General features: G+C 42.5%; 1 protein-coding gene across 2 annotated transcripts in view; it reads left to right on the forward strand.

The window, feature by feature from the left end:
• PLCE1 (phospholipase C epsilon 1) overlaps positions 1–20,126 on the forward strand; it is a 343,613-nt gene that overhangs the window by 115,751 nt on the left and 207,736 nt on the right. Inside the window, exon 1 of one of the 2 annotated variants that reach the window (XM_037047397.1) lies at positions 869–1,146. The exons of the other annotated variant lie outside the window; for it this stretch is intronic. The gene's annotated coding sequence lies outside the window, so the exon portion shown is untranslated. Of the gene's footprint in view, positions 1–868; positions 1,147–20,126 lie in introns of those variants that run through there. 2 annotated transcript variants of the gene reach the window in all.

Raw genomic sequence — 20,126 nt, forward strand, 5'->3', positions numbered from 1 at the left:
TGTAGAGCGCTTAGCATATTGTAAGTACTTTTTAAAATATCCTGTTATGATCAGCAACACATCTAAAAACATTTGGGCATCCCCACCAGTCTCAATCCAACCTCTGGTCAGGTCTCTCTTCCTCACCTGTTCTCTCACCTGTTCTGAGCAGGTGCTACTAACAAGGCCTTTTCCTTCCTCTAACCCTCTTCTCCTCATCCGGCATTGACATGACCTCTCAGATCTTCCCATCCCTCCTCAATCAGGGACCATGGATCCTTGAAGTAATCAATAGCAGTGCCCATCAGGAGTGGCTGGAATCCCCTCGGCTTTCTCATTCACCAAGAGTCTATAGAATGAAAACAGACCTAGGACTTAAAGAAACACTGCCGTTTTGGGAGCCGCCTTTACCTCGAAGGAAGGCGTTTGCACCTCTGGCACCCTGCAGCGTGTCAAGGCTCCCACATCCCTGGCCTGGTGCCTCCCACCATTTCCCCCTTAACTGCCACATTTTTGCCCATAGATACACTTTGGGTTCTGTTTGCTACCATGTTCTCTCGAGTAAAACTATGGGTATTTGAGAAGTTCTGAATTTCTACTTGGAGAACACGATATTCTTCATGAGACCGGAATAATCCAAATAACCCTAAATGTACAGAAGCCAGATGACTAAAACCCAAGGGTGAATTTTTTTTCCATCCGGAGAAGTTGTATTTCACAGCAGTTCTTACAATGCCCTGACTCTGGATTGAGGCCCTTCCTTGATTCTGGATATTACATCATTTCATTTCGGCTAATGTAAACACTCATCACCCTGCACGTTGCAGGATTTTTCAGTACTGCTGGAGATTGGGCTTCACTTTGTGGGTCGTTGTAGTGATTAATGGTTTCAGAAGGAAGTGCTGCAGGGAGAGGCTTTGCGGGAATGGAAGAGGTGAGGCAGCTCCATGTGAGATTCTGCAAAGGGATTAAGATTTGGCACCGGACTTGGTTTCTGTGCAGCCTCTAGGGCTGAGAGTCTCAGGAGAGGGAAGCAGGCTGTCAGCTGGGGCTTTGCAAGCTCTCATCCTGCCTTGAGGGTTGGTTGGCTCTTCCCTCTCTTCTTCAGTACCCAATTTTACCTTCTTAAAGGATGGATGCAGATGCTGGAGGCTTAAAGGAGACAAGGTAAGAGTTCCCATTGTCCAAGAAGTCCCCCAGTGTTCTGAATGCATGGGGTCCTGGGGCTGTTCCTTTACTCACACTGCTGTGCAGTATTATTCAAGACACAATTCCTCTGAGACATTTCACAGAGAGGATCAGGGAAGTTTCTCTCCTAGTTAAGAAAGTTTCTAAGATGTTTTAACTCAAATACTTAACTGTAGAGACTCAAATTTTTCTTTCTTTAAAATCACATTTTTAATCTACAGGGTTTCAAAAAGAATCCTGTGGGTTTATTAGATGTTTGTTTTTTCTTCCTTTTATAATAGCCCGTGGTGGTGAATCAACATTTTATTTAATGGAAACTTTTATATTCTTCAGGATACTAGCTTTTGAGTAAGTTGGTCTTCTTTTTACAGATTTGTTTGATTTGTTTGATTTGTTTGTTTGATTTGTTTGGTTTTTCCCCTTTTTGTCTTTTGGCTTTTGAGAATATTATGCTGGTCAGGAATATCCTTAAGTATAACTAATTTTTAAGAGGAAAATACTATACGTAGGGGTTCAGTGTGATCGTATTTGATAGCATCCCTGGTTGAAATGAACTACATGCTTTTTTTTATGCTTCGAATATACTTTGTTTAAAATTTTTTCAGGGTAAATGTCCATAGTTTGTGGGAAAGGTGATGCAGTCCACCTGGGTGGTTAAACTGTTTACTCACAAACAAGTGTGTTAGACCTTTGATAAGGTGGCTCAAGAAGAGCTCATTGGAACAGTAGTTTTCTGCTCACCACCAACTCAATTCCAAATTCTGTTCCTTTTATTTAAAAAAAAAATCGGAGTTAAAAATAACCTAGAATAAAACTTGAAAACTGTTTTGTTTCTCTGTATTTGGCTAACTTCATTGCAAAGTACTATGTTTAAGGAATTCAAGCTATGAATACTACTACTCTTGAAATGGTTCACAGTTCTGTGAATTTCTATAACCTTTTTCAAGAGCATATGATGTTTTATGAGTATTAGGATTACAGTTTCAATTGAGTGTTTGTTCCTTCTATAACTCTAGGAGACAGATAACAACACTGAGAAAGTAACATGAGAAATCCTGTTAGTTTCCTGACACAAGGTCATTTTTCGTGTGTCTACACTGTGGAGTTGCCAAAGTGAGGAAAGGGGGCCACTTGGTACATCTCATTACAGTGAGGGTGGGTGGGAGGAGTGGATGCCTGTGGCTGTTGTGGCAGCGGGTAGATCCAGGGACTCCTGATCCCTGGTATTTATTGAAAGTAATTGTTTTTGCAGAAGACTCTGACCCTGCAACTTTGGTTAGGTGAGACGTCTGTCTTTGCATCCAGTTGTTCTTACTGTGTTTGATGAGCCCCTTTAGTTCGTGTAGCCCTCTCTTCTCTCTTTGGGAAACAGATTGGCAATAGAGTTTTTGCATTTTGTTTTACTTTGACCTAGCATTTTAGCCATTGTGTTTGCTTTTAGTGGCTAATAAGAATTTGAGAAGAAAGTGAGAGTAGTTGTAATCTTTAAAAAAACAAAATCATCCCAAGAATTAAAACAGTCAAACTCTTAATTGTGCAGTATCCACTGTCTTTTGATTATTGAAGAATCTAGAGAAGCTATTGTTACAAGTGCTTCCTGTAACTGAGCCTTAAAAATCATCATTTTATATAGTATATAAATGGTAAAGCCTGATGTACGGACTTTACTCATTGTCCTATCAACATCTTATTCAGGCGTATCCTTAGTCCTCTAATATTTTCAGAAGATCAAAATTAAATCTGAATTTTCATTGTATTACCTTATCCACATTCTTTCTTCTTCCTCTTGTCATTTTGGGGAGAGGGGAAATTTTCTGTGTGAACAGCCGAAGAACAATTGCCATGAGTTATCCTTTCTTTCTTAAAGTGCTCTGAGTAAAGGTTCCACTTATTTGTTGTTTTTATATCTATTGAAATGATAAGACATGGGATGGGGTTAGCTAAAAAAAAGTTGAACAGTACAAAAAGGTAAATAATGAAAAGTCTCTTCCAGGGATTCCAGACACCTAGGCAGTGCCTGAGAGAATTTGGAAAAGGAGTAAATAGTGCTTTAGAACCCTGCCTCCACACTTCACCCAACTTAGTGTGCATAAGCTATGCCTGCAGAGTTGATTGAAACACAGCTTCCCAGGCACCATCTCAGAGATTCGGATTCTAGAAAACTGGGCTTAGGCCCTTGAATTGGCACTTCTAGCAGTTTTCCAGGTGCTGATGCTGCCATTGGGACCATACTTTGAATGGCACTTGTTTAAAGTGAAGGCCCCCTTCTTCTGTGTCCATTTTTCACTTTCCATCTCTAGTTTTCAGAATGCCTTCTGCTGAAATTAATAGTCACAGTAACCTACTGGGGGAAAGCTGTGGCAGCAAGTAAATCCCACATTTGTAATTAGAATTTGGGTGGAGAGGGACGTGGTGATGGAGAAAGATAAGTCTGTGTGAATAACTATGGTACATGATATACACATACGCAGTGAAGGGCATTGCCTTACAGCTGGGTCATGGTAGGTTCTAACCTTGATAATAGTCTGGAATAACTCCATCCACTCATGTGAGCATAGCCTCCATTAGAAATCTCTTTTTTATAGGCCGTAATTCTGAAAACATTTACACTAATGATATGCGCACACATGTTTTTGAAAAATGACCCTGTCTCTGCCCCCTTCACCTCTGCTTCCCCATGAAGGCCATTACATCTGCTTTGTCCTGTGGCAAATCACACAAGTGGATATGCTTCGCACAAATGAACACGGGTGACACTTTGGTATTGGGCAGAGTGTTTTTTCCATGAGACCAGCCCCAGCTGGAAGTAGGTTTGTATTCATTGGATGCATTGGCTCAATAAATGTTTCCTAGAGGCCTTATGTGCTACACACTGCCGGGCCCTGAGATGCAGCAATGAAGTGGACAGACATGGTCCCTACTCATGTGAAGCTTTGGGTGTAGTAGAGACTCTTGGAAAAGGAGGTGAGTAGCCCAGCACTGGGTGGAGGGGGGAGGAAAAGAGAGGACCACAATGTGTGGTACATGTGGTATGTGCACAAGTGCTGTTGTATGGATAGATTGTTTCCAGTTCATGTGGAGTTGAATTCAGTAGCTGCACAGTACAGTCATAATGTTAACACTACAGGGGACATCCCAGAGAATAAATCATAGTTTTTGCCCTCAGGGAGTTAGCCATTTAGGGTCAGGTGAAACAACTTCAACAGTCCAGCACTGTACCAGTCAGAGAGCTTCCCCATACATTGTGGGCGCTGGTAGCCACAGTGACAGTGTGACATGGGTTGGATAATAAAATATAAGCACTTGTTTCTGGCCCCCACTTCTGCCACTTCCCAAAGGAGCTGTTGCCGCAAGAAGAACAAAGGTAAAACACCTACCATGTTTTACTTAATGTTCCTTTCACTCCCTGACATGTTTGGCCACAAGATGTCAGTTGAATGCAAACTGCTCAGACAGCTAATACTAATCATTTTCATGTCCTCACCTGCAACATGGGAAGCAGCAAGAGTGTGTGTGTGTGTGTATGTGTGTGTGTGTGTGTTGTGAGGATATGTATATGTTGTGAGGGTATATGTATGTATTGGGAGGGGAGAGGGGCTTTGTCAGAGGCTCTGTGTGTTCAGTGATTTCTCTGCTGGGGTCAGTTCAGCTCAGGATTCCAGTGGGGTCAGCAAATTGCACCTATGAGGAAAGAACTGTGGCAACTACTGCTTAAGCAGGTGAAGGTCATAGGGAAGCTGTGGGGTACTCCAGAACAGTGACCCCATTTTTGCCACAGCTGTCAAAGGCAGTTGTTATACTGTAGCACTAATTGGGTAAAGATCATCTGGTGAAAATGACGAGAAGTAGAAAATCAATAGGATGGAAGCTGTCTCACGTGTGTCCCAAGGATAACATGTCCAGCTCTCCCCTTCGATCCCAGTACTACAACCTGGGAGCATTCAATAGTGTTCTGAGGGCTAATGTGGGCAACTGAGGAAGGGGCTGGAGAGCAAAACCTTTTTTGGTCATCATGGACATGATGGATTATGTACAATACACTTTATATACATACATAGCTTTAGTACATAGCATCCATGAGGGAGGTGGGATTTGAGGATCCTAGTGAGAGCAGAGACAGGGCTGTTGAGTTTTCCAGGAATTGAAGGCTCTCCTAAGACAGCTGGCAAAAAAGGTAAAAAACCAGGGCCATGAAACAGATTTTCAAAGTAGTGGAAAAATCCGAGGAGACTCAGCATAAAAAAGGCCATCAGGAAATGCCCAGTGGGTGGAAATAGCCAACAGTTAATGAAAATATGGCAGTAGAAAGGGTTATGGGCCACCTGACAAGGATAATGAGATTGAGCTGGAGACTGGAGTAGGACTAAAAAAAATGAGCTAAAAAAAATCAGGCCAATTAGTAATAATAACAGTGTTTACTAGCTCTTGGATTGGCCAAATACCTCCCTGGGATGAATTAGGACAAATGATCATTTCCTGTGCTAATGATTTTACAGGAGGAAAGGAAGAGAAAGCCGCATGGAAGGTGCAGGGGGTATCTGTGTGTAGCCACTGTAATTTAACAACCCTGATAAGTTTAACGGTCTGCTGCAAGAATGGGGAATCAAAATAATATATACATAATAGGAGAACTAAGAAAAACACGAATAGTGATCATGAAAAAAATTATCAATAAACCTCAAGCATCTTGCCAACAAATTAAAAAAATTACCAAACACTTTTTGGGGAAGCACAAAGCATGACAAGATGCAAAAAGCTGTTTTGAGAGGTGGGATTGAGAGCTAGTTTCCTTTTTCTACCCCACCTTCTTTGGTCAAGATGATAAGAATAAATAACCACTTGCAAAACACTCTGTTCCAGGCATCGGGCAAAGCACTCGATGTGCTTTACTTCATTTGACCCTCATGGCCCTGGAGGTTGGGACTATAATCACTACACATGCAGCTCAAAAAGGCTTGCTTAAGGGAGAGACCTATTCATAGGAAAGAGACATTCTCAGAAGAAATAGGAAGTTAATTCAGTTGGAAAAATAGGGGAACCCACCCAGAAAGCCTACAAAAAGGATCCACGTATAATTTAAGGAGCATTCTATAAGGATCAAACATTAAAAATAGTACTGTCCTTTTTCCTTTTTGCTCAATCAACAAATAGTGCGGTGTTTGTGGATCAGTGGGGTATAAGGGGATTAAATGGTGGTGGGAAAAAAATACAATAAAAAACTAAAGCTTAAAAAAAAAGCAAACCCTGTCCAGTGTCTTTTAAGGCAATTGGAGTGAAGGAGCCAGCCAAAAACCTGGTGTAGAACTTTTACAGATGATCAGAACACTCCTTTGGATATATGAAAAGGAGCCAGCAGGCTTCATAAATTATTCGCCTTGATCTTTTCAGAAAAATTTATCAAAATGAGTATCACTCTTAAATCATCCTTAGAAGCGGAGGTATTAGATCAAGTAGTAATAGATGTGCGCAGTTTTCTAGACCTAGTTGACAAGCTGGATGTAGATAAATCATGGGGACAGCTTGGCATTCATCCAAGAGTTCCAAAGGAATTCAGGGGTGAAGTCATGGGGCTGCTGGTTAAAGCAGCTAACTCTTAGCTTAAAATCCGGCAACCCCTAAAACCTTCGTTGTCTGATAAAATTGCCCAGCTCCGTGTCTACACTACATTATCAGAACATAAATTATAATATATACATAAACATGAAATGTAATAAATCAAATAAGAAAACATATTTTAGGCAGCAGTGATTTTGAGTTCCCAAACCCTGCCATGTCACGGTCTTGAAAGTCTTTGTGAACATTTCATTCTTGAAATTGCTGAGAATTAACCCAGCCCTTTTACGATCATGTAAAATAAATGTATAATTATTCATGTGGACTCAGTAGCAAAAACATGAAGAAACAAATGGGCAAGTGACTAAGTTTTTCAAGAAAGTGTTCCTCATACAGCTGTTGCTTCAGTAAAGGGGTAGACGATTCCTGCAGCCTTGGAAACAGACGCTCCCTGTCCATTAATTAAATAAAAGGCATGCGGGGGATTTGGAAACTGATCAGCTTTTGAGCCCCTAACTGCAGAGTCCAGCTGCCCTATTTGCCTGGTGGTCTGGCTGTGCTCCCAGCTGGCTCAGGCCTTCTTCCCTTTCTCGTGGTCATGACTTCATCTTGCCCTGCTCAATCAGCTAGTCCAGATGCCCTGGTCTCTGCTTTGCTGCAGGTAGCCCTATTCTAGCCCATATCACCCTTGGCCTGCAGTGCACAGAGCAGGAGTAGAATTGGGTGGAAAGGGCACAGACAGCGTAGAATTCATGCTAGGTGAGCAGAGAGGCCAGTACAGGGAGCTGGTCAGGGTGAAAGCAAGCTGGTGTGATGGTCATTCCGCTGTTTAACAGGTCTTTTTTGAGCATGTAGAGCATACTAGGCATTGTGCTGAGGATACAAATATAATTGAGCCAGCCATTGTGAGAAAGATACATAAGTAAACAATTACACTACAGCAGGGTTTTTCAGCCTCAGCACTGGTTACATTTTGGGCTAGATAATTCATTGTTATGGGACTGTCCTGTGCATTGCAGGATGTTTAGCAGCATCCCAGGTCCCTGCCCACTAAACATCCAAGTAGCATCCTCTCACACACACCAATGCAACAGCCAGACATGTCTCCAGATATTGCCTAATGTCCCCTGGAAGCAAAATCATCCAGGTTAATAGTCGCTGAAGTAGGGTAATGTAAGTGCCTGAATGGAGAAAGAACAGACTATTGTGGGAGCTCCTGGTAGTTCTCCTGAACCCAAACCTGGCAGGGAGGGGAACTTCCTAGACGAAGTCCTATCTAAGAGGAGATATGTAGGCTGAGTAGTCCTTGGGTGAAAGTTTGGAGGAGGTATGTCAGGAAGTGGTCCAGGATGAGGGAATAGTCAGACTTGGAGACCAGAGGCGGAAGGCCCAGGCCAGCTGGGTAGTTACTCATGAGTGATGAACACTCCTTTCAGTACACAACTTGATCAGCCCCCAAGAGGCAGCATTCACACCTGCCAGCAGGTTAACACCTTTTGGATGCCTCGCTTATGCACATGCAGCTGCTGCCAGATGAGAAGCAGTGCTTACCTTGATGCAGCAATTTAGAGATGCTTACCTTGATGATTATAGGAACAAGAGGAAGAGATGAGTATCATTTTCTCAGTGAATTTTCTGTAGAAGTGGAATTCTGACTAACTGTTTCTTTTAGGTCTAATGTCTAATCAAATCAGAGCAAGATTCAAAACTTATTAGCAAAAAACTCAGGTGGCTCCCCCAGGAAGAGTTTCCAATTGCTAATAAGTAGCTATAGACTGTTTCAGCAACTGCTTAACAAAGAATATGTTTTAATGACCTTTAAAATGCCTCTCTTTCCTCCACTCCTCTATAACTGACTCTTTTTTAGAGATTGGTGGAGGAAAGGGAAGTAATCAGTCTGGCACCATACCAGCTGTTTTCATGTGAGACATATTTTTAGTCGGTAGTATCATCTTCATTTACAGATGAATAACAGGCCTGATTTCACACAGCTACTAAGGGGTACATGTGAGATTTGAGTCCACCTATTAGATTCTGAGCTCATGTCCCTTCCACTGTATATTCTGGAGGAAGCACCCAGTTCTTGGGCTTTTGGGGGTCCAGCTTCCATGCAATTAGGATCAGCCAATCAGGGTCTTCACAGGCTGCAAGGCAAATCTGGGCTTGAGTGAATTCCAGGACTAAAAAGGAGGCTGCCATCTCCAACTGTTCATGGGAGCTTCTTAAGATCCAGATTCAGCCTTATGTGGGCCATTGCTTCATTGCTTTATTCACAGAATGCTGGGATGGCTTCATAAGCCGGGACCCTGTTCTGTTCACCTTCTCAGCTGTTCTTCTGCCTGCTCCCAGGGGCAGCATGGACTGATGCTGAAGAGTCCAGGACCAGGATTTAGGAGACCTAGATTCTTAGGTACTCCTGCCTTACCCTTGCTGTTGGCCTTCAGTGTGTTGCTTATCTAGCCGACTCATTTGCAGAATGATGAGCCAACCATAAACCCTATCTGGTTGTCTCCACCGGTTTCCCTGGATATAGAATAACATAGTGGTCATAAGGGCAGACTGAAAAGATGTGTAACTTACTATTGTCAGGAGGTACCATGTTAGCCATATGAGGAACAAATTACCATTGAATTGGCACATTGTAGGAATTTAATACATATGTACTGAACAAAAGAATGAAAGAAACTCCACCTGAAGGTGAATTCTACCAAGGAACTTCATATCAGTAAATCTAATTTTCCTGTCATGCAAGCAGCTGGAACCTAAAATAAATAGGAAGCCTGAATACTCAGGCATACGACACATTAGGCACAAGGCATTTTGACTTTTATAAAAGAAAGTACCAAGAAGATTATAACTGACAGGACCCCATACTAACCGCCCTCCTACCCATCCCCTCCTTTGATGAGACTGAGGATCAGAGACATTGGTGGCTAGATCAAGTTCAGATGTAGTCAGAGGTGAAGCTAAGATTATTTAACCCATCAGTTAAGTACTGTTTAGACTGTGTATCTGGGAGAGGGAAATCCTAGAATATCTTTTTTTTGGATTTCCAAATGTCCTTCATCAAGGTCTCCTAACAAAAATCCTTGAAGATACAGCCATCATAGGCTTGGGGTAGACAAAATTTGGACCCATGCTTAAGAGAGCTCTTCATAGTTACTCGGAGGGAAAGGTGAAGTCAGGATTTCTTTCACAGTATTTGTTCATTCACAAATCTATTCATTCATTCAACCAATATGTACTGAGCACCCACAAGTGCGTGCCAAGCATCGAGCTTAATGCTGGGATATAGTGGGGGACAGACAAGTCCCTGCCCTGATGAACTTCTAGTCTAGAGTAACCAGACTTTTTCCAAAGTGGCTGGAGGAGGCACACAGTGAATTGCTTAAGGTAATAAGATGGAGCTCAACCATGAGAATTTCTAAGAGGGTAAGTGGACAGGGACAGAGCAGAGGGGTAAGGGACAGGGACAGGGTTTCAGAGTGAGCCATTCCAAGGAAAAGCATCAAGTGTGGCAGTCTGGAGTTTTGCACAATCCAAGGGTTTGCACAGAAAGAGAAAGTTCGAAGGAGGGAGACCTGCTAGGAGACCTGCGAGACACCGATGCAATAATCTGAGTGTGAGGGACTGAGGCTCTAGACATGGCTGGAGCAATCAGAATGGAGAGGAAAATTGTCTGTCTGAGTCATGTTGCAAAGTACCTAGGCTGCCTGGCCTTGGGGATGAAAGGGAGGAAGTAGGCAGAGGTGATGCTGAGGTTTCTGTGCAAAGAGTGGCAGGGCAGGGGTAGCAGAAGCAGTGTGGTGGGAGATGACAAGGTTAGTTCAGAGCAGGCTGAGTGGGAAGAGGTGGCAGAATGGTCCGGATGAGCTGTCATCACAATAGGTGCTTAACCTCTTGGATGAGTACATCTGGGACCTTGGGGAGAAGATGACTTTTCACATCACTGAGGAAGCTCAGCTCTCTGGGAAGAACGGTAGTTGTAGAACAAAACAGAAGATTGCTGGGGATTCACCATTCATTCATTCTTTAAAAAGAAAACAAGACTTTTTATTGTGTAAGTTTTCAAACACAGAAATTTTGAGGATAGTATAAGTAACCCCCATGTACCTGTCACCTTACTTCAGCGTTTACCAACACTTACTACTATTGGTTCATCAAAATCTTCCTAGGAATATTTTCCTTTTCTGTTGGAGTATTTAAAGTAAACCCCAGGTTTATACCATTTCATCCACTAATACTTCATTATGTAATTTTTACAGATAAAGACTTTTTAAAAATATAACTATAATATTATCATACCTAAACCAATAATATTCCAAATTATTATTCAATAGCAAGCCTATATTCAAATTTTCCTAATTGTACCCAAAATGGCTTTTAAAATTTGGTTTTTGGAATCAGGTCTAAATATTACATTAGATAGCTATGTCTCTTGAGTTGTTTCATCTCTAACAGATTCCTCTCTTTAAACAGCATTTATTATGGAAGAAGTTGTGGTGATTATTCAGTAGAACATTGTTTTTTTAAAAGCACCTTGGATTGCTATTTGAGATTTAATTCTCAGAAGTATAATGGGCAGAAAATTGCTAGGAGACTCTGGAATCACTGTCTTAAATCCCTCTGTCTTATATGTCTTCATCATCATAGCTGAAACTGCTCACGGTTTTGAAGAGGGAGTAGGGTGCCAGGCTGAGCAAGGGCATCAACTGTTTCCTTGACCAGTGGTGTGTTGAGAGCATGAGTGGTGCTATGTCAGACGATTTAGGAAAACACAGGCAAAGTGGAAGTGACTTTGCTTGGCTCAGAGGAGCTTATTATCACTCGTTTGGAAGGAAGAAGATTACTTGAAACTAACAGATTAACATAGGCAGCAGCACCGTGTTGGGAAGTCAAGAAAAGCTGCACTTGGCTCAACCCTTATCTTTGACACTTAACAACTGTGTGATCGTGAACTAGCCACTGCACTTTTTTGAACCTAATTCCTTATCGTTAAAATAGGGATAATAAACTATGTCAGCATTATATGAAAAACAGAAAACATCAGCCCTGGAGTAAGACAACGGGGTTGACTCGAAGCTCTGTTTCTTCCTAGTAACATTAAGTACTCTCAGTCCCTGGGCACTTTACTCTGTGCCAAGCATCTGCTCAGCACTTCATGCACGTGACCTCACTTTATAGATCACAAAACTGAGGCTCAGAGAAGCCATTTGTGCATGTTTACCTGCTTAGTAAACTGAGATTGAGCCCATCAAATTACTAACAAAACTCATACTTTAAACTGTTAGGACATATTATTTTCTTAGAGTCATCAAGGCTCAATATCCGTTTTGTAAAGAGGGAGATATATTTATTTTTTAATTACCATGAAAATTAAACAAGAAAAATATATTTAGCAAATAGAAAACACTCAAAAATATTCATTTTCATGTTTGTTATAAAGTAATATTATTATCCAATCGTTGGTCACTTCTGTGCAATATTACCTTTTGTGGAGCCATCCACAAACATAATAGGAGTATGGAGAAGGAGAAGTGAGTTTGGGTTGAAGACTTTATGGTGAGGGAGGAGGCAGATAAGACCCAGCAGATATTTGATCATCACAGGAGGGAAAGGTTCATTCCAGGAGTGAGGAGCAGCCCAAGCAGGAAGACTGGACAGAAAGGAGTGTTAGAAATACCCAATTTAAACTTTCTAGTTGTTCCATTAGTACCGTGATTATTTAAATGGCTCAGGAGAACACACCTGTATACCTGACCCTTTTATGAAGACTCTAAGAAATTACAGAGACAGTGGTTAAGAGCCTGATGCTCTGGGTGAGTGTCAGCACAATCTTTCACCTGTCTGTCTGGGATCTCAGGGAGTTAGTGAGCTTTCTATTTCCTTGTCTTTTTCTGGGGGAGATCATAAAGGGCTTACATCTTAGGTTGTTTGTGTAGGGGGGGGGGTGGTTACATGAGATAATGTGGGGAAAAAACCAGAGAAGTTGATTCCCAGAATTATTCCATTCCTGTCTTCACATTACTCTTTCTGCCTCTAATGGGGTCCAGTCTCCCCCTCTCATTTTCTCCTGAAGGGCAGCCAGGACTCTGGGGCACCCTGGGTTGAAGGCCAGGCTACTTAAGCAACAAGAGGAGGATGTTCTGAAAGGCTTATTCTTTTCTACAGAATCAGGGCCCTAAATAAGAACAGGTATGAATCAAGAGGACGGGGCTTAGGTGTGCTGATCTGGGCCTGATTAATTGCTTTGCTCTCGTTACATGCTTGGGTAAGAAGTTTATTCCCAAGTTTTTGAAAATTTAAGAGGAGAGTCATTCATTCTAAAATAGTGAAGTTGTTTGCCCTTGGGGTTTTTCCTTGGGCCTCTTCCCTTATTCAAGGGCTCAGCCCCTGGGTCTCAACAGGTAGGAGAGATTTTTAAAGTCACTAACACTTTGGTGTGAGTTAAGTGTGTCTTTTCTGCCTTCATGCTTCATGCAGACCTCTAGGGAAGGTGGCTGCAAACAGGTAATGATCTGCTGCAAGACTGGTGAGCAATACCTACCTCAGAGAGAGGCCATACAAGGCACCACCGGGAACACATGAGAGGATTCCCTGCTCGGAATTGGAGGCTCAAGTGGACTTCCTGGAGAAAGTGCCTAGGAAATGAATATGACACTACCAGGGAAGAAAGGGAGAGAATGAGTCCATGATGGGTTTGGGACACCCCGGGGCATCTATTTCTGCCAAGCTACCAGGCCCCTCAGATCTCTCCATAGAAGGAAATGCAATCATTGCCATTCATTACCTGGGCCTGGTTTACCAAGGAAATGGGGCGTGTGCCAGGCTGAGAGGTAGAAGGGGCGCTTTCTAGGAGTCTATAGTCTGCTTTCTCTCTCCTGAGTACCTCACCACTGAGTGACCCCCACGAAGTTTGCCCCTAGAAACCTCAGTGTTTACATGAATGAAATGAGGACTCCATGAGTTCCTTTCACTTCCTCAGTTCCATGGTTCTCTGAAATAATTTTTAAAGCTGAGGGGAAAAAATCAAGTAACTACTGAAAACAGATTTCAGTCCTTATTAGGTTGCAAAATGGGAACAGAAACAGAACCTGGTATTGAGAAGGAATTGAAAGAAACATTCAAGAAGAGACATTTTTTATATTGAGTAGATAAAGGCTCCATGGCAATTGAAGTCAATGCTGAGCTTAAATGATCAAAAAACAAGAGATGGATCACAGGAGAAATCTGAGGAAAAAGAGTAAAACCCTCTTCAGAAGTAAATGGGCACTCGAAAACAAGTAACTGACGATCTCCCCAGGGCAAAGGGTGAGTTATTTGGTAAATATGGTGGCCAGAGGCAGACACAGAAGTTCCTCTGACATGTGTCAGAGAGGTTGAACTCTCCAGAGGGCCTGGGCTGTGTTTGCCTGGAGGGAGATGCAGGCAGACATTGTGCGGGCACCAGGAAGATGTCACTACCTGCTGTGTGTGCGCGCGCACTGGAAGGGTCTGGCCCAAGAGGCCTGGAAGTCTGTTTACAAAACTGAGTGAGAATCATAGGGGCAGGGCGGGACTGGCATCTGACGTGTGGTATGCATGTGTTGGGGGTGGGGGGTAGAAGTTGTTTGTGTGGGGCATGTACTTGGACTTGCCAGGCATCCTCTGAGACCAGGGGTCAGAATCCCTTAGGGGGAAGTTAGACGAGTGGGGCTGCAGCTGAGCATCTGTGTGCTCTGCCTGCCGCAAAGTTGGATTCTGACAAGGAATCCAAGAAAGAAGAAGAGAACGGGCTTTCTCTCCAGTGGCATTATAATACGAGCCAAGAGGAACCAAGCATCATCTTCATCTTCCTCATCATCATCTTCATCTTCACAATAGCATCTGTTATGTTCCTAACAGTAGGTTGGGTCCATTATTGACATAATTTCTTTTTTTAAAATATATTTTATTGATTATGCCATTACAGTTGTTCTATTTCCCCCTTCATTCCCTTCCACCCTGCACACCCCTCCCCCACCATTCCCACCCTTTAATTTATGACCATGTGTCTCAAGTTCTTTAGATTCTATATTTCCCCTACTATTCTTGCCCTCCCCTATCTATTTTCTACTTACTGTCTATGCTACTTATTTTCTGTACCTTCTCCCCCCTTCTCCTCTTCCCACTCCCCTGTTGCTAACCCTCCATGTGATCTCCATTTCTATGGTTCTGCTCCTGATTGAGCTGTCCTCTTGGTTTGCTTTTGTTTTAGGTGTGGTTGTTAATAACTGTGACTTTGCTGTCCTTTCACTGTTCATTGTTTTTATCTTCTGTTTCTTAGATAAGTCCCTTTAACATTTCATATAATAAGGACTTGGTGATGATGAATTCCTTGAATTTGACCTTACCTGAGAAGCACTTTATCTGCCCTTCCATTCTAAATGAAAACTTTGCTGGATAGAGCAATCTTGGATGTAGGTCTTTGGATTTCATGACTTGGAATACTTCTTTCCAGCTCCTTCTTGCCTGTAAGGTCTCTTTTGAGAAATCGGCTGACATTCTGATGGGAACTCCTTTGTAGGTGACTGTCTCCTTATCTCTTGCTGCTTCTAGGATTCTCTCCTTCATTTTGGTCTTGGCTAATGTAATGATGATGTGCCTTGGTGTGTTCCTTCCATGTATCCAACTTCTTTGGGACTCTCTGAGCTTCCTGGATTTCCTGGAAGTCTATTTCCTTTGCCAGACTGGGGAAGTTCTCCTTTATTATTTGTTCAAATAAGTTTTCCACTCATGGCTGTTCCTTTTCCCCTCCCGGTACCCCTATAATTCGGATATTGGAAAGTTTAAAGGTGTCTTGGAGGTTCCTAAGCCTCTCCTCATTTTTTTGAATTCTCGTTTCTTCATTCTTTTCTGGTTGGATGTTTCGTTCTTCCTTCTGGTCCATTCCCTTGATTTGAGGCCCAGTTTCCTTTCCATCACTATTGGTTTCTTGTGCATTTCCCTTCATTTCAATTAGTTTAGCCTCCATATGTTCCTCTAATTTATGACTAAAATCAACCATTTCTGTGAGCATCCTGATCACCAGTATTTTGAACTGTGCATCTGAGAGGTTGGCTATTTCTTTGTCACTTAGAGTTATTGGCTCTGGGGCTTTGAGTTCTTGAGCCATATTTTGGACTGTTCGTGCCTGTTACCTAAGAGGAATGGAGCCCTAGGTGTTCACCAGGTCGGGGCAACTCAGTTGTTGGGGTGTGATGCTGTATGTGGGGACGGGGTCAAAGATGAGCAATGGTGGTCCCCTCTGCCACTTCCCGCCACTGCTGGGGCCTGTGCAGTCTGTCTCACTGCTCACTCCTTTGCTGGTTTGTCTGTGCATGAATGTGTGACCGTGGTCAGCCTGCCGTCTTGCACCCTCACTGGGTCTGCCCGTTGCTACCCCACACCTGGGATCCATCCAGGCTGCCTGGGCGCCTGGGTGTAGGGGCTCTTTTCTGACCAACCCTGCTCCACTGCTGGCTTCGCCCCTCTTACCAGTCCGGTTGAACGGTTTGTTGTTGTCAGACTTCGGTATAGTTCAATTTTCTGTGTTTTTGTTTACTAAACCTTTGTTGTTTTTAAACTTGGTTGTGGGAGAAGGCACAGTGTTTCCACCTACGCCTCCATCTTGGCGGAAGTCCCCATTATTGACATAATTTCTAAACCTCACAACAACCCATCAACTGGACATTATTTTTATTATCCCCATTTTACTTATTTTTTCTCCAATGAGGAAATGGAGTCTTGAAAAGTTGAGCCTCAAACCTAGTGAGTTGCAGAGATGAGAATTCACACTGATGTTTACCTCATTCTCTTTCATGAGACACAATATGAATTGTTTTCTAATCCCTAGCTATTGTACCAATTCGCATGCTCCCAGTAATGCAAAAGAATTGTTTTTAAATTCTTATTTTAATAATGGTAAAAAATGATGTCTTTTATTCCTATAATTTTCATTTCTTTGGTAACTAGTAAAGAGAACAATGTATATAGTGTTCATCCTCTCGGGTGAATTATCTTCCCTTTTTTGCCCATTGCTAGCCCTCTCGCATTACAAATGAAGATAGTACAATTTGGGGAGTGTAAGTGACCTGTGCAAGGCAACATAGCTAGTTATTGGAAGGGCCAAAGCCAGAACTCCTTCTTTGGGTTCTCCTCACTGACTCCTCCACCCTGCTGCACTGGGTTGAGCATCCAGCAGCCCCACCTCCCACCCCATCCAGCCACCTCAGAGGGAGGTACTTGAAACCCATTCATTCCAGGGGTTGTCCAGTGAAAAGAAAGAACAGGACAGGCAGCTCCCTGAAGAACACAGCCTGACATGAAATCTTCCTTACAAAAAGCCTTGGAATCTCTTCTGATGAATAGTAGGCAACCACTTGCACACACGTTAAAACAGCTGATTTGTTCTGAAATGTAAAGAAGGGGGAAAGAAGAAGTAGAGGAGAGCAATAGTGGAGGAGGCATATGGCATATTTAAAAAGAGTTCTCACTGGGGATTTTAAAAGCTAATATAAAAACTAACTAATGAACTGCCCATCACTCTCCAAAGATGAATATACCTAAGATCTCACAGGAACTTGGAGACAAGCACAGTTATTATTTAATGAGCACTGGCTGCCAGGCAGCATGGTAAGTGCTTCTCAAGTATCCTCGTTTATTGCTCCCAGCCACCTGATAAGATATTGTTATTATTATCACCACTTTACAGATAGGCAAACTGAGGCTAAGAGAGGTTCAGACATTTTTTCAAGGTCATCAGGTAGTGGCAAAGCTGGTATTTGAACACAGGGCCTGAATCCAATGTTTGTGCTACTAATCTCTTACGCTACCAGATACCTTGAAGTCCTGTCTCAGCAAGCAGAGAGGCAGCAGCCTGCATGGGGGCACTGTTATGAAAACAAATCATACCAGTCACTTAGAATAATAGGTCTTTATCTAGAGAAGAGCACCCAAAGGACCACTTGTCAAAACTACTTTTCTGTTCCAGTAATTGAGGCTCAAGAAATTAGGTAATTTGCTCTAGATCACAAGTCTAAGTGTTGGAGCTAGAATGACCCAGACTCAAACATGGAAACATCATGTCACTATGTGGCTTATTACCCTTTCCCCCTATTGTATGTGCATACACACATGTACAACTCAATCATTCACACACCAGAACGTCTAAGAATAAAATGGGTTCAAATAACTCATGCAAACAGTTGCTTGAAATTGCAGACTCTGAGGCTGGTGGGCATCGTGCCAGGGCATTCTAATTTCATCTCTGCCAACAAACTCACATCTCCTTTTTAAAGAGAAGAGTCATTCTGATTGCAGCCATCCAAGCAGGAGGTTTTTTAGTGTAAATTTCTCCCAGCCATTTCTAAGTAAAAATGAAGAGCAGCTGACCCTTGTCTTGTCTAACATGGTTTTCTGTGGTAAATGCACTTTTATAAGGAGTAGGATGAGCAGAGAGGAAGTGTCCTTTAAGAGAATCAGTGTGTGACCACTCTCAGCTGCCTTGTGTTGGCTCTAGCAACTAAGATTTATTTTATAAACACAGATATAGTGCTTACTGTACAGCAGACGCTATTCCAAGCAATGTAGAAATAGTAAGATCCTCATCACAACACTATGAGGGGGAAACTGAGCCAGAAAGGAGCTGAGTAACTTGGCCCTAAGTCACTTAGCTAGTAAGTGGCAGATCAGAAATCAGGGCTCAGGGAGCTTGGCTTCAGTGCCCGTTACTCGTGAGTACAAGACAGTTACAATTTCTTCTAACATAGAGTAGATTATCCTGATGCAGAGCTTTTCTCACACACAACAGAGCCTGAAGTTCAGGCATCCCATGACCCTGGGTCAGGGGAGGGGAGAGCCAAACTCCAACAAGCAATGGGAAAAAATGGGAAATGAATCAGTCTGTTTACTTTGGTGATTTATTTTGTGAGAGCATTTTGTTGAACGCATGAACAAATGAAAGGTGAGCTTCTTTGTGGCTTCTCTTTGCCACTTTGATATTCCATGATTTACTTCTTTTGATATTCTAAACCATCTTATTTAAATGCCCACAAGTTGAGGGATTAAGATTTATAATTGGCCTACCGCCCCTGTCTGCATCTGGCACAGTGGACTCGACTGCATTTCACCCCATGTGCATTTGACCTTTTACTCTAAAAATAAGGGCCAGATGAATGTTCATATTCTTTATGGAACAGATGATGGTTGTACTAGATGAGTGGGTTTATGCTTTAGAACAGCTGCATGTATGGAAGGCAATTATTTGAGTAACCCATTTTCAGACCTTGACACATACATTTGGCGTAAAAGTCAGTATGCACTTTCTCAAAAAGGAAATGAATGTAAACAGTCTTCTCATACATTATCCTGCACATCTGAAGCCTATGTTTTAGTGGCTTCTCGTTGACTCTGTAATGCTTTGATAATGGGAAAGGAAGTTCCATTCATTTTCCTCTTTGTGATGACATGAAAACTACAGAATGTTAGAGCTGACAGGGCCCCTGGAGATTATCAAGGGTGACCCTCTTGACTTCTATGAAGACTCAGGCCCAGAGAAGTTTGGTTCTTCAAGGTACCCTGGGTCAGTGGTAAACATGGGACTGAAGCCAGGTCACCTAACTGCAGGCCAGCTGAGTGGGCCGAGGCTAGGACGTCATCTGAAAAGCTGGTGTTCAGAGGTTCTTTGGCTAGCCACAGCTCCCACCTGAAGTTTGCACATGCAGCCACCTTGCCTATACTAGGATTCTGTTACCTGAGGCCTTAGATACCTTTTCTGGGCTTCAGGCCTAAATTCCCTTTCATGTTTCAGGCCCTCATCCCCCTAACAATGCAATGGCCTCCTGATTGACAGCCCCTCAGTCTTCCTCCAAACACAGGCACACAGCACTTTTAAGATACAGATTCATTATACCTTTCCAACCCCAGTCTTGATTACATTGGTACTTTTCTAGAATGCTATTTTGCACTTCATTCACTGATGTGTCCCAACTATCTAGAACAGTATCTGGCACATAGAAGGCACTCAATAAATATTTGTTAAATAAATAAATGACTCCTCATTTCCTGCTGAATAAATCAGTTCTCACTCCTTAGCCTGGTGTTCAAGGTCCTTTATCATCTGTCACTAATCTTTTCCCACTGTTGCCCTTCTGTTGTCTGGCAATGTAAACAAACAAACTATTCTCTTTTTACACGCTAACTATCCGCCAGGCCTTTTCTCACCTCTTTATTTGTACTGACTCATTTCATTGTCACAACAACTTACAAGGTTGGAACTATCATTATTATCATTTGATAAGTAAGGAAACCGAGTCACAGAGTGGTTAAGTTACCTGTCACTTTTAGGACAAGGTATAGCAGGGATTCAAACTCGGGTCGTGTGCTTTCAAAGCCCGTGCATAGAACCA

Source organism: Sturnira hondurensis, unplaced genomic scaffold, assembly GCF_014824575.4.
Source record: "Sturnira hondurensis isolate 20B ecotype Veracruz unplaced genomic scaffold, ASM1482457v3 Scaffold0005563, whole genome shotgun sequence".
Classification (NCBI taxonomy): domain Eukaryota; kingdom Metazoa; phylum Chordata; class Mammalia; order Chiroptera; family Phyllostomidae; genus Sturnira; species Sturnira hondurensis.